At 45.3% G+C, this 14,171-nt stretch overlaps 1 protein-coding gene across 1 annotated transcript in view; it reads left to right on the forward strand.

Annotated features, from left to right (window-relative positions):
• The window catches only part of LOC306914191 (neurexin-2-like), an 847,936-nt gene that overhangs the window by 80,135 nt on the left and 753,630 nt on the right, over window positions 1–14,171 (forward strand). Inside the window, exon 2 of the mRNA XM_079491166.1 lies at window positions 13,422–13,451. The gene's annotated coding sequence lies outside the window, so the exon portion shown is untranslated. The remainder of the gene's footprint in view (window positions 1–13,421; window positions 13,452–14,171) is intronic.

The following is a 14,171-nucleotide window of genomic DNA, read 5'->3' on the forward strand; positions in this document are numbered from 1 at the left end:
TGCATGTGTAGTATACAGTATGTGTCGTCGCGAGAGCGTGGGCAGTGTGTGATGGCTAATTGCTCATTCCATTGAAGAGCAGCTTCTTGCTCGGCTTCCTGTTTTCTCTCCTCCTCCTCCGCCATTGGCACCGCTAGAGGACGGAAGACCAGAGCCACCCGTTATTCTGCCGTCATCGAGTGCCAACTGGAAGCCCCGTCGTCCCGTGAGACCGGCAGCGTAACAAGTGGTGGAAGTCTTTGTAGTAGTAGTAGGACTCATCTCTGGCTTTGAGCAGCTGCATGTGGTCCTCAAAACGTTTTTCATGTCAAGGAAGGACCCCCACAATGAGTTGGAGTTTGAGGATCCAGTGGAGTTAGGAGGGTTAGTTAGAAGCACTTTTTAATACTTTTCATTGGTTAAATATTTCTAAAAACCCACACACAGACGTAAGGGGTGTTCAATAGCACTGATTTATTAAAGAAGAGAGACGTTTAAATACAGAGATGGGAAGTTTGGGCACGATATAGCGACAATATGTAAAACCCAAGCAATGTGAAGGTCTGTGGTGCAACACAACCTGGAGCTGAGCCAAGGAACGTAGGAGCTGAGAGGGAGAGGAGATAACGAACAATTAGAGGATAGAGATAAATATGGTGGCTGGTGTTGTTTAAAAGGCTGCCAGGTTGGGCTCTAATTCAACATATTCGTTTATTCCTTTTGGCTTCATTGTCGCCTCTTATCAAAGATGGCAGAGCTTCTCATCTTCCTGCATGTGAGATGAGGGACAGTGATTGTTTTGCTACAGAATAGCTCCTCTGTGTGTATCGCCATTTGCTTGGCCTTAACTCATAAAAACCGAGAAAGCATTTGTGTCATTTAGATTTTTTGCGTTGGCTATTGTGTCCGGGTTGCTCAATCAGTAGAGCTCTAGCCTTTGGACCACAAGTTCATGGGTTCTATCCCAGGCACCGTCAACTCAGCATATGAGTAGCACGGCTTGTGTGCGGCAGGTCGTGCGGGAAGTACTGGGAGCTGATGGTAGTTGTGGCGCTCCACTTCAGCAATCCATCTCCCAGGGGTCTATAGCGCATTGTAACGGGGACAGACTCCCGTGTGTTACCGGCTGATACCGACAATAAGCCCCTCCCGACCTATACTTCTTATTGAAAAATAGCAGAAATATACAAGCTCACGCCGCGCTGCAAGCTTGCACATCTGCTATTTTTTTAAGGCATTTGTAGAATCGGCCTCATCAGGTCTTATTGGGCTAAAGCGGCACCAGCGAAGTGAGTCCTCAGTTGTCCCCACTAAGTCTGGCGCCCTTGGCATCGGAGGCTGAGCGAGAGAAGTTCGCCGCCAAGCTCTCTGACTCGCCATATGGAGGGCCCATTTATTTATGAACTGTTTAATTAAGATGAAATAGAAAGGGCTCCTTTCCCGACTCTTCTTCTGCCAGTCTCTCCGAGAGGCTTCCAGATAAATGTTGCAGACATATCGCCGACAAATTAGCTTTTGTTTAATGAACAAAATGTGCAGTCAGGGTGATTCACGGAGCCTTTTGTGGAACTTATTGTTCGCAGTACGTATGCCTCGCCGAGATGGTTTATTCAACCTGAGAGCCACGGAACATCAGTGAACACGTACACACGTACACACGCCCGCACGCACGCACGCACGCATGCACGCACACACACACACACACACACACACATACAGTAGTTACCTTTAGTGTGAACATGTCTTTGTTCTTTCCTTTGTTAGAGGATAATGGAATTACATCCATTTTTTGTTTTGTTTTGTTTCTCCCACCACACAATGTTATTATGCAGATTAATGTATTAGTGGTGTAATTGTTTCCGTTTTGAGGGCAGAGATAAATGTTTATGTTTTATTTTTTAGACTAACGTATTTATCCGTGTTGGAATTTCTTGGCAGTACGCCTACTATTGACGTTGGTTAGTTCCCCGCACACACACACGTGTGCGTGCGCACACACGCACACACACACACACACACACACACACACACACACACACACACACACACACACACACACACACACACACACACACCTGGAGGCTGAATCCATAATGTACAGTATATGGATTCAACCAGACTTCCAGCCTCCAGCCAGACAGCCTAGGCATATATCTTTTAGGAGTGCAACAGATAATCAATCAATGTAATTGATTATATTAAAATTAAACAAATCAATATTTTTTTATAACATAATTGACTAATAATCAATCCCTATTCTGGGCATGTAATCAATAGCTGAAAACCTTAAAAACAAGGTCCAAAAACTCCAGTACAAGCTCACAACGTGACGCGATGTGAGCTTGTACGATTGTTTTATTTTTACTTTTTTGCCTCAAATCGTTGTTCGACAAAATAATATTATATTAAGAGGTATATGGCATATTATGTCATACCTCTTAAGTATTAGTAGTAGTAGTAGTGAGTATTAAATCTTTTTAATCAAATTAATAATCTCTGAGAATATAAACCCTTTATTTTCTCTGGGATTTTGCATGATAAATCTGCCCTTTTCCCTCACCCTGAATTTCCAAATGTCAATACTTTTACTTCTACTCAAATATTGTACTTCTTACTCGTCTACAATTATTTTGAAAACTTTAGTTACTATAGTCACTTTTTACTGTACACTCAGCACTATTTTCAAAGGATTTATTTTATTTTTTTAAATATATTTCCCAATTTTGAAAACTTGTGAAATGGGACATTCCTTTTTACTTTTAGTAGGACTACATATTTTGTGTACTTTTACTCAAGTTCATATTGAATACTGAACTCTTGTAACCTCAGAGGTTCTCTCTGGGAGTAACAAGGATGGATAGGATCAGGAAGGAGTACATCAGAGGGACAGCGCATGTCAGATGTTTTGGAGATAAAGCCAGAGAGGCCAGACTGAGATGCTTTGGACACGTACAGAGGAGGGTAGTGAGTATATTGGTAGAGGGATGATGATGTTAGAACTGCCAGGCAGGAGGCCTAGAGGAAGACCAAAGAGAAGATTTATGGATGTACAATTTACAATTTACAATTTAGGCATTTAGCAGACACTCTTAATCCAGAGCGATGTAGTGAAAGAGGACATGAAGTTAGTTGGTGTGAGCGAAGAGGAGGCAGAGGACAGGGCGAGGTGGACACAGATGATTCGCTGTGGCGACCCCTGAAGGGAAAAGAAGAGACTTGTAACTTGAGTACATGGCTGCTGTATTGACATGTTTACTTAGTAAAGAATGTAGTACTTCTACCTTCACTGCTCTCCAAAGTGCAGTGAATGGGTCCTGTCCTGTCCTGTCCTGTCCTGTCCTGTCCTGTCCTGTCCTGTCCTGTCCTGTCCTGTCCTGTCCTGTCCTGTCCTGTCCTGTCCTGTCCTGTCCTGTCCTGTCCTGTCCTGTCCTGTCCTGTCCTGTCCTGTCCTGACACTGACCGGCTGTGGCTGCTGAATGCATGGAGCGCAGAGGGACCATAAACCTTTAATGCCCCCTACCACTTGTGCCTTATTGCCTGGGGGTCAACAGTTCCCCAAAGTAACCCGAAATCACATTCAGCGTCCCACCTGTCAAAACAAAAACAAAACCAAAAAAACAGGGGACATTTTCTTAACAGCTTGGTGAATAACTTATAGCTCACAAGCTCACAAGCTCAAGAGTTGCTCTGCCACTTGTTGCGAGTTTGTTGATATACCGGTAATTCTAGTTTTGATGAAGCCATTTTCTCAAATTATTTTTTATATATTTTTTCATTTTTAGATGTCAGTCTGACCATAAGCAGAGATAAAACATGTCCCCATTCCCCACCTATAATTCAAGTGAATGAACAGAAGGTGGATATTATCAAAAGGTGCACAAGCTTTCTTTACCATGTAAATGCATGCATAATACTGTAGGTGCACCTGCAGACATACAGTACACAGACATACAATACTATGGGTACATATTACACGCCAACGCATATAACATCTATGCTTGATGTTTCATGATGAAATGGGAGTCTCACATTGACGCTGAATATAAAAAAAAAGCCCTAACGGCTATGCTAGCATCTTCTGAAACCCCCTTCTGCTTGCCGAGTGAATGCTTTTGACTGCATTCTGTATGTTTGCTATATAACACGTACCAATCCCAGTCGAATGTAAATCACATTTTTGCAGTAGTTAGTTGGTCACAGCTTCACTCATTATTTGCACTGACTGGACCTTGTATCAAACATTCCACACTAATAAATACATTTAATCACGTCCATGTTCCGGGGGGGAAACAGCCGATAGCTTGTAGATTGAAGAGATTTGGTGTAGACGGGAAAAGTGCCCAAAGTACTATAGTAACTCAAGTTCAGATCTGTAAGACTACTTATGGGGTTTAAGTGGTTAATGAATGAACAATTTTTTACAATAAAAAGTCGGCAGAAGGATATGCAGACAATATAGTATCCAGGTGTCCCAAACCCCATCTCACGGAAATACTGCAAAATAGCACGGAATTGTGTACATATTACACGACTACTGTTTTGACCGCGACGGAGATGTGGCTTTCACTAGTACGGAGGTGCTATTTCACCGTGTCTGGGTGAGTTCAGGTTGGACATTATTTACTATTCTGTCCATATATCGGGTTACAACTCGGACGGGGCTCGGACGGCATCTCTTTAGGGCCGCTCGGTGGTGTCTACCGTGGCTCAAGTTGGGTAGAGACGGCGCCCCTCCGTCATTGTCTACATGGGGAGGATTTCAGTGTCATATGTACAGATTTTGGGGTTCTCTAGGCGTGTATGTACAGAATTGCAATTCCGTGCTATTTCACTGTGTTTGGGTGAGACCGGGTCCCGTACCTTCAGACACAGGTCCTGGAGGCGGAGGCCACACCAGCCACTCAATAACAGTTGCTGTATCGACAAGGGCTTACTGTACCTCACAATGACCATAGGGATGTGGCTGCATGGTCCTGGTTTATTCCCCCGTGAACGTGTAAGTCTGTTTGCGCCGGGGTCAATATGAGACCTGGGGTATAAGCAATAGGCGTGTATTCAACTCGAAGAGGCAAAAGCACCATTTGGAAAAAAAAAAGTCAATAGGGCTTCTGTGATGTTCTGTGTGTGTGTGTGTGTGTGTGTGTGTGTGTGTGTGTGTGTGTGTGTGTGTGTGTGTGTGTGTGTGTGTGTGTGTGTGTGTGTGTGTGTGTGTGTGTGTGTGTGTGTGTGTGTGTGTGTGTGTGTGTGTGTGTGTGTGTGTGTGCAGGGTGCGAGCGCACACGTTTGATTGGACAGAGTTACTGTACAGTGCGCTGAATGAAACCCATCAGCCCCTGTCACATTCTACTTGGAAGTGCACAACCCTTCTTAGCGTTATAAAGACCCTGCATAGCAGCGAGGCATGGATGACTTGTCTTGTCTGTCAGGCCATCGCCGTCCACAGCATCTCTCTGACTGACTCTCAGTCACTCCCATCTGTTTCTCTCTTCCTCCTGCACCCTCTTTCTCAACCCACCCATCCATCCATCTTCAACCGCTTATCCGTAGTCGGGTCAGGGGGAAATTGTAGCTCCACTAGAGACCTTTAGACTTCCCTCTCATGCAGAGCAACATTAGTAACTCCGTTCTCTGGGATCCAAGGATCAAGGCGTTCCCGGCAAGATATTGGAGATATAAACCCTCCAACTCATCCTCAGTCTGCATTCCCCGGGGTCTTCTCTCTCTCTCTCTCTCTCTCTCTCTCTCTCTCTCTCTCTTTCTCTCTCTCTCTGCCTCCCTACCTCCCTCGCCCTACCATCGCCATCGGCGGTGCAGAATCCCATAGCAGCCGATATCAATGGATGCATTATTAAGCACTTTAAAATTCCGCCCGAGTTCTCCATGTTACTTTAGCCGTTCATCAGACACTATATGCATTATGGATCAGCCCCGCCGAGATGAACACTTTGCAGATTCAAGTCGGAAACCGCTATAGTCGGAAACCTGTTAAACAAATGTTTTTAAACATCGCCGGGGATTGTCACTGAGAGCTACGGCTGGGAAGGGGATCATGCCCTTTTTTTTCTTCGTCCCTGCCGATGTGAAACAGCTCCAGCTGCCATTAAACTTTATCTGCGCCAAGGTGTCATAAAAGCCGCTGATTTGTGGAGGTGTCGAATATTTTGGATACTGGGGCGCTTTATTTTCCCCCTGCCAGGGGTGTCCCTGTGCAACAAGCCCCCAAAAAAATAAAATAATAATAAAATAAACATTTATTGTACTTATTCTGTATTCTGCAGCTCTGTGTTGTTTTCATGCACCTTCATATTGATTTGTTTATTTCACAGATTCCCTACTTGGGTAAACAGTCTGTCATGGCTGCCACTCTGAGGCCTGTGGAGGAACGAATATACATTTAACAGTTTGACGGCCGAGAATTGTTTACTCCAGTGTTCCGATGCTGCGTAATACGACATCCCCGCTATTTGTTTTATGTGTCTAAATCGCATCGCATTAATAATAATAAAAAAAGTCCGCCTCTGCCGCGCAGCAGAGGGAGTTAGCTTCATGTTATGATGACAAAACCGGAAATCGAAACTTAAGCTGGGCTGCTAGGGCTTCTGGGAAATTGAGTCCAATGCAAGTGGACGGGGGTTTTGTCTGACTACAACAGCCTCAAAGCCCCCTCCATTCTGCTTGGCAAGATGGCGATTGGTGCGCTGGAATTAAAACAAACGGCGCAAGCTATTTTCGGCGGAATTTCGGGGAAAAAAAGCCCAGATACTTCAGCGTATGATCTAAAGGTAATAAAACAATCCTGGCAGCGTAGAATATTTGATTTTAATGCGGGAAACACGGATTTCGCAGTAGAACTGTTAAGGAGTGGACTGTGTGTCAGTGTGACATAGGGCATAGGGTGTCATCCATAGTGCGGTGCAGCCATATGCTGGCGAGGGTCCTTGGAGGGTGATGCTATTTAACATGCTGTCCCAGCATTGTGTATATATGGGTGGGTGGGTGGGGGGTGGAGGGGTCTTGGCACAGCAGGGGCACATCCCTCTTCTTGTCCAGAGCTAGTCAGTGTGTCTGTGTGTCTGATGGACGAGGGACAGAGAGAGCCCAGGGAAGGAAGGCAGGAGGACGACAGGGTCCATGGAAGGTAGAGAGAGTGAGAGAGACGAGGGATAATGATGATGACGCCCATTCCTCTTTGCCCCTTTGCAAGCTCCCCATCCCTTGCACATCTGTTGCCGTATATGCTCACACCTGTTTGCGTGCGTGTGTGTGCGTGCGTGTGTGTGCGTGCGTGCGTGCGTGCGTGCGTGCGTGCGTGCGTGCGTGCGTGCGTGCGTGCGTGCGTGCGTGCGTGCGTGCGTGCGTGCGTGCGTGCGTGCGTGCGTGCGTGCGTGCGTGCACGTTTGTAAGGCAAAGGCTGCATGGCCGATGCTTCGTGGATGTAGTTTTTGGGCCCGTCTGGAACGAAAACGGCCGCCACTGCTGTGTGTCTGTATGTCCAGAACTAACATTGCAAACCTCTGCACCGATCAACACCCAATGTTTATGTTTATGTTTATTTATTTGATATGGACATAACAATCACATTGCTCATTGTACAGTTGTACAATTAGTAGATGCATCATTTACAGTGTGTTAGCACATGTGCTAATTTTCACCACTTGTCCACAGGAGACTTTTCTAAAAAATACAGGGACACTATAGTTTAAAAAAACACCCAATCAAGTACAAAAAATTATACATTTTTTACACAATTATACAATGTGCAAACTGCCAACACTGCCAATAGTTAAGAAGACGATACAATGTATCTTATAGTCCAACGCCCTGTCCAGCTTAGTTAACTATCAAACTATCTAAATGACAGGATGTCAAAATGATTTCCTTCAACTGAATACTTGTTCTGAAAATATCTTTGTAACTTTGTTTGGTAAGTGCTTTATAAATACAGATGTTTGTTGGCTGAGAAATACCTTTAGACACCAGCAATACATCTGAAAGCACGCACGGTAACGCAAGGTGAAAATTAATGATGCAGATGATCAGCATTCATTGCTGAAATTGAGCTGCGAATATAGTTCACATGTGCACTGCTATTTATGTAACAAGTGTGACGCCAGCATGCCTGGAGTCATGGGGATCTATGTTAAGTTCTTATAGAACAATTATAATGGCACACACGTCAAGAGAGGGGAGGAGAGGAGAGGAGAGGGGAGGAGAGGAGAGGAGAGGAGAGGGGAGGACGGTATAGTTGGCAGAATGATGGCCAGATCGGACGGAGGCGCGCCATACCTTCCTAATGACAGAATTATGACCCCCCTCTCCATCTGCCACTCAATCATCTCCAGCCAATCGGAGCCCCTCGAGCCGGCCGGCCGGCCTGGCTCGGGTTCCGTCAGGCGCTCCCATCTACCCACCGAATTAAGGACGTATAATCAACCGCTCGGATGCCATGGAGAGGTGGACGGGAGATGGTTCATTCATGGCCTAGCTGTCCTGCATGCGGACAGGGCTCGTCGGCGCACGACCCAACGTGCAGCTGTGGTCAATATTATGGGCTCTCTGCACACACTCCATTTTGGAAAGAACTTGGGCCCTATGGGCTCTATGTTACCCATAGAGTTATTATGAAGGTTAGAGAGCGGACCGGGAGCGACAGCCCCGCCCCCTGCTATTCATTTCGATGGAAGTTGCTCAGTGGCGTTTTGAAGCACCCGGAAGACTGCCGGAAGTACCATTATAACTCAATGGCTCAAGCGAGCGGAAGTTGAGAGAGCGGTCTCAAATTTGAGGTCAGGGTTGATGCACGTTATACGCACATGAACGTCGGTCCACCTCCATGAAAGTGCTGCAGTTCCACTTTTGGCCAGTACGTAGTGGCAGCTTGGACAGTCGTTCTGGGGGCTTGGGGTTACCGATGACACTAATGAAGGCTCTGTTCCATTCTGGTCAAACAGACGGAGTCAGCACTGCGCAAAAAGCATGGAATACGGATGTGTATATTACAGGAAACTCCCTTTAAACCTTCCAACAAACTCCGGTAAACTCCCGATTTGTACCATCACACCTGTATATTACCGTATATTACTGTATATGCTGCTAAACTTGAGGTTTACGGGCAAATCTAGTGCCCATAATTGCCCGTTAACTCCTCTTTTCACGCAGTGCAGGGTGCTATACTATTGTGCATGTTTTTGCTCACTGGAAACACTCTGCTACACCAGTGGGTCTCAAAGTGTCCTTTAGTGGGTTCCAAATTGATCCATTTGGTTCCATTTGTACACTCTCAGAGTTATGGGGGTCCTTGAAATTAACCCATTTTGGGCGGGAACCCCTTTTGGTGTTAGCATTATGTTATGTGGCGCGCTATGAGCTTGTAGATCTGCTATTTTTGAAAAATCGAAGAACGACTAACATAGAAACATAGCTTTTTCAGAAAACTGTCATTTTCAAACAGACATTTTTAGAATCTGATCTCAGGTCAAAATGGGTTAAAAATGTTTTTAGAACCACTGCACACAAAAAGTCTTAATTACCATATCATCGGTAACACCTGTGAAGGAAGTAGGAAGAGTTATTCTGTGTGCATAGAACCCATTGAAACGCACTGGCATCTGTAACGGCAAAATGCTGGCCTTCCCCCCCTTCTGCTGAGTTAAATTGACACTCATCATTGTGCAGTGTAGTAAGCGCTGTTGCATTTTGAGCTCTATACCTGCATTACTATATAGAGCATTGCTGTCCCGCCCCCGACGAGAGGCCCGGAAGAGAATTTCCTATTCATTATTTCCCCATAGGCGTTTCAAAAAGTATTTATTTAAAGACCTTTTAAGCCTCGGACAAAGCCAACTCTAGCTGGGACAAATCATGACAAGAAACGCAATGTTTTGGGCCGATCAAATAATTAAAAAGAAGAAAAAAGGGCAGGTTACAGGACTTTTTTTTTTTTTTTTTTTTAATTATTTGCTCGGCCCAGTGTTCATTGTCATGATTTGTCACAACAAAGAGTTGGCTTTGTCCGAGGCTTAACCCATTTTGGGCGGGAACCCCTTTTGGTGTTAGCATTATGTTATGCTTTAGCTATTGAAAAATAGCAGATCTACAAGCTCATAGCGTGCCACCGAGTGGAGCGCTACGAGCTTGTAGGTCTGCTATTTTTGAAAAATTGAAGAATACTTTTTGAAACGTCTATGGGAAAAAATGTATAGGGAATTCTTTTCCGGGCGTCTCGTCGTCATGAAATGATTTGACGCTCTATAGGGTCCCTTCAAACGGGCAACGCTGAACGCAGACGTTGTCGCCTGGATCAGCTAAACAGAATCCAGGTCTGGTGAGTCGTGGGCGTGTGCACGAAACAAGCACGGGCGCGACAATTTCACGGGACCGCGCCCACGTAAATACGCTTGCGTTGTCGCTATAGGCCTTATATTCTTCTGCCAAACAGTTCTCTATGTGTTCCATAAAGTACTCCAGAGGGAGAAAAAAAGCATTTGTGAGAGCAATGGCCTTCGTGGAGTTGCGCCAAATGTAAATGCTTTTTTTTCCTAAACCCCCCTCCCACCTCACACACACCTCACTCAAGGAGTGTTTGCTTGTTTGTTTTTCTACTACTACTTCTCTCGTACGTATACTCTCTCTCTCTCACGTAAATACGCTTGCGTTGTCGCCCCTCGACTTCTCCGTGCGTACAGAAAAAAAAACCCCAACGCAGGTCTCATTGAAAATGAACTATAGGCGTGTTAAATCACAGCCTGTTTGAAAGGACCTTGTAGGTGATTACACTTTTCCATCATATCCCTCCTCTCCCTCTGACTCTCTTTCACCCAGTCTGGCTGACAACACAATGCACGTGCACAATAACATATTGTGTGCAAGCATGTGTGTCTGTTATAAATGTGAGCGTGTGTGGTGGTTGTCTTCCTGGGCGCACGCGTGTGTGTGTGTGTGTGTGTGCGCGTGCATGCGCACGTGCGTGCGTGCCACACAGTAACTGCAGTGCGACTGCCAATCAGTAAGCCATGGGGCCAACGGAGGCCCAGATGATCCTCGTTGACTACAAGCTGTATCTATTGTCCTCTCCCCTAATAACATGTGTGATTTTCACGGGGGAGAGCAGAGTGTGTACAGCCAGGCACACATACGGGGGTCTATTTATCTGGGGTTCTGTCCTTTTCCTAGCCGGCCTGTCGTAGGGAGAGGCCCAATCATTCTCACTATGCCTCCCCCTGTTTTGTTCTCTCCGCTCATAATCCATTAAGGAGATAAGACGAGAGCTCCTGCACTGACACAGGATGCTGCTGCTGGTGAATACCAAATAATTCACGCACGCACAGGCACACACACACACAGGCACACGCACAGGCACATGCATGTGCGCACACGCACACAATCCCCCCCCCCCCCCCCATATTGCTCTCAACCAGCCTGAGAGGGACACTGGGTAAAGAAAGAGAAGAGATAAAACGAAAGAAAAGAAGCTGTGAGACAAGGTAATCCACAATATCGTGTGTGTGTGTGTGTGTGTGTGTGTGTGTGTGTGTGTGTGTGTGTGTGTGTGTGTGTGTGTGTGTGTGTGTGTGTGTGTGTGTGTGTGTGTGTGTGTGTGTGTGTGTGTGTGTGTGTGTGTGTGTGTGTGTGTGTGTGGCACTTGTTTCCACATGTGCCTTGACTCATGGGGAACACATCTGTCACCTTGACTAGTAAGCTCCGCCTGTTTCAAAAACGGTTTAAACTGATTTTCTGCCTATGGATTTCTGAGCAATTTGCGTGAAACGTTCTACAGACAATCTATAGACTATTATATGAAATCCCAGTTGAAGAGAAGTACTGTATGTATGTGAACATTTGTGAAATATATATATAGCTATAAGCAGCGATAACGAGCACTTTGAACAGGCAAAACTCACTCACTCGTTTGACCAAAAGCCATGGAACTTGTTTACACATGTGCCACGACTCCTGTGGAACACATCTGTCACTTTGTATGTGAAGAAATTTGTAAAAAAGTAAATGAATAAAAAAGGAATGCAGCAATAAGAAAAAAGTCTATATGCAATACGCACAAGAAGCGGGTCTGTTATGGGGTCTATTTGGGGTACGAACAGATGCAATACCGTCCCTGGGGGACCTTACTTCTCTTTTTTCCCTTTTTTCCTTAGAAATGAGTACTGAACCTGGGGTTTCATATTACTTTCAAATAGCCTAGTTGTATACATCAGCGCCGGGGGAAACGGATTGCTACTTGAGTGCGGAGCGTCCGACACGCTGCTCTGTGACAGATAATTGTAATGATGCTGTTGAGCAGCATGGCTGCTGTTTTCAATCAGGGGTAGCTTTGTGCTGGGATCAGAGAGAATATACATGCAGGGATGATGTTGAAGTGAGAACGGGTGGGTGAGCCTATAATGTCTGAAGAGGGGATATAATGTATGTATATATATATATATATATATATATATATAACCCCCTTGGGTTTTCATTTGTCAGTACTGCATGCGGAAATGCCATATTTTTCAAACGAGAGCACTACTGCTTTTTGTGTGCCCGTTTGATTGAGAGATCAGCCAATGGCTGAAGCATGGGCTAGAGTAGCCCAATTAGGAGGGAGCGGGTGATTGCCTGTGATCATTTAGGGGAGCGGGGGGGGAGGGGTTGGTTATGAGTGGAATTGCTTGAAACATGAACTAGAGCGGCTCTATCTATGGCACTGTACACAGATTTATCTGTGTCGGTATGATCTTTTGCTCAGAGCTCTTTCATTTATGTATTGTTATTTATTGTTACATTAACACAAATACTGTTTCTTGTTTTGTTTGTTTTTTTGTTTGATTTTTTTTCTTTCCTGCGGCTTATCTTTGTCCCTTAATTGTGTGAAGGCCTTTCGCACTGCAGTTGCGATTTCTTGCTGTTCATGACCTCGATCGTGCTACGGTTTAGGGAAAGAATCCTATAGTCTCTATAGGCCTTATATATTCTTCTGCCAAACAGTTCTCTATGTGTTCCATAAAGTACTCCAGAGGGAAAAAAAAGCATTTGTGAGAGCAACGGCCTTCGTGGAGTTGCGCCAAATGTAAATGCTTTTTTTTCCTAAACCCCCCTCCCACCTCACACACACCTCACTCAAGGAGTGTTTGCTTGTTTGTTTTTCTGTTACTACTACTACTTCTCTCGTACGTACTCTCTCTCTCTCTCTCTCTCTCTCTCTCTCTCTCTCTCTCTCTCTCTCTCTCTCTCTCTCTCTCTCTCTCTCTCTCTCCTTATTTTTTCTTATTCTTTTTTTGATATGAGTTTGATTTGAACTCTGACATCCGAGTCTGCCCCAGGATGTCTGTCACAAGCTGCAGTCCAACGTTGTGACAATGCTTTTGTTTTATTCCCGTTGCCTTTTATGACCTTCTTCTTTTTTCCTCTTTCTGTTCTTTGTTTTTTCTGTTCTTTTCCCCTTCAAGGTCTGGCGCACCTGACGGTAAACAACCAAGGTATGGGTGTTCGTTCCCTCTGTTTTCAGTTTGAATAGTTTCCTTTACTTTCCTTTGGTCGTTTTCATTTAATTATTTATAGAAGAAACGGAATCGACCTCTCTGCCCCTCAACCTCCCCGTGCTTGTTCCCTGCTTTTTCTAGCCCCCCCACAATTAAGGCATCTTCCTTCATTCAAAGAATCCCTCCATTCTTTCCAGCCGTTTCCCTTTGCCATCTTTCTTTTCTCAACTCCCTAGTCCCCACGCACCTCCAAATCCTCACATGTTTTGTTCGTTTTTGGGTCATTATCACCACCCATGCACCATCCTCTCCTCCCTATATGCACACACACATGCATCTATATCTCGTGCTTCTGTCCCCGTTACCTCCGCCACTGTCTACCCCCCCCCCCCCCCTCACACAACCCCACCCCCCCTCCCCCCTTGTCCTGTCCTCTGGCTCACGTCGTGGACGTCACCTCTGACCTCACCTTTGACCCCCGGCGATGACCCGACACACCCGGGGGGGCTGAAGGTAACGCTTTTTTTCTGCTCTCCCTCTTTTTGAATCGCTTGGGTTTGAAAGAGAGAAAAAAAACTGAAAAACTAAAAATGTCATCCATGTTGGTGAAAAAACTAAAACAAAAAAAATGTGTGTCCAGACTCTTCCATCCACTAAAAACGCTTGCAGCTGAAAGTTGTTGTTGAATGTCGCAGAGTCTCTCTCCGTCACCACTCT

Source organism: Electrona antarctica, assembly GCF_951216825.1.
Source record: "Electrona antarctica genome assembly, chromosome: 21".
NCBI classification, from domain to species: domain Eukaryota; kingdom Metazoa; phylum Chordata; class Actinopteri; order Myctophiformes; family Myctophidae; genus Electrona; species Electrona antarctica.